General features: G+C 30.1%; 1 pseudogene; it reads right to left on the reverse strand.

The window, feature by feature from the left end:
• Positions 1-585: 585 nt before the first annotated feature.
• Positions 586-685, reverse strand: LOC122099945 (annotated as a pseudogene).
• Between the last annotated feature and the right edge of the window lie 531 nt (positions 686-1,216).

The following is a 1,216-nucleotide window of genomic DNA, read 5'->3' on the forward strand; positions in this document are numbered from 1 at the left end:
TCATGGATTCCATGGTATTCTTCCAAATGAATTGCCTGACTTTGATTTCAAAATATATTCAAGAGTTGTTTGTGTACATCTATAATGATTTCTGTAGAGCTTGTGATTTTTTAAATCAGAAATAATTTTAACGTATCTGTTGAAATGAGTAGTATAGAAACTAAAGATATTTCTGGTGCTTGTCTGAAGAAAGTATATTTTAACATATTCTGTATTTTGTTTGTAAGATGTCCATAATCTATTTCATTCTTTCCTACATATAATACTTTGAATACTACATTGTTATATATTATATATATTCATTAATAAATGTGTCCTTACAGATTGCATTCCATATAAAAACAGTTTAAGATTCTTTTTTCTCCTAGGTCCTTATAGTATTTTATTTCTTTGGGATAAAATTAAAATGTTATCTAATTTCAAAGTTTTGTAAAGTTATGCTATGTAAAGACCTTTCTAAGGTGAAGATGTAATACACTGATGCCAAACTAACTTTTAATTATATGAATCGCATGTGTTGTTACACTTGTATTTTTGTAATCAACTTTTTAATAACTGTTTTTCATTTCTTGCATCTGAAGAATGAAAAATATGGAATACTTCGCATATTTTCAGATCATCCCTGTCCAAGTGGCATGTTAATCTATATATTGTTGTAATTTATGTATACGTGCTGCCGAAGCATGTAGTATCCTGTAAATTTAAGTAGTTAATGATGCAGTCTCTATACAGGCATATATCCTTGGTTGTCTATTTGTAACAAGGAAACCTTATTGTTACTAACAATGCTATTGATCTTATTTCTCTGAAATTCTGTGTATAGTGGAAAAAACATATTGTTCGGTAGATAGCTCACACTTGCATTTTTTTGCCAATGACTATTTTAAGTCTTTTTCATTTTAAATTTGATCATACTTTGAAGCCTTTATAGCTAGGTTCAAAGAGATGGCTTTTCAAGTACTTATTTATCAACTGAGTTAGCTTTGTGGAGCTAATGGATTCAAAGTAAGTCTTGCTGAAGAGCTACTTCTAAACTTTTGCAGCTTAAAATTTCCCAAATGAGGCCTTACTGGCACAAATGTCTACTGACCCTTTACCCTTCTTCCATGTAGTAACAGACCAAACAGAATATCTTACCCTGACAGCAAAGATTATCTTACTGGAACAAAACTAATCTTAGTTACAAGGGATCATAGAGAAATAAACAGTTCTGACT

Source organism: Dipodomys spectabilis, unplaced genomic scaffold (genome assembly GCF_019054845.1).
Source record: "Dipodomys spectabilis isolate Male_0828 unplaced genomic scaffold, ASM1905484v1 ptg000547l, whole genome shotgun sequence".
Taxonomy (NCBI): domain Eukaryota; kingdom Metazoa; phylum Chordata; class Mammalia; order Rodentia; family Heteromyidae; genus Dipodomys; species Dipodomys spectabilis.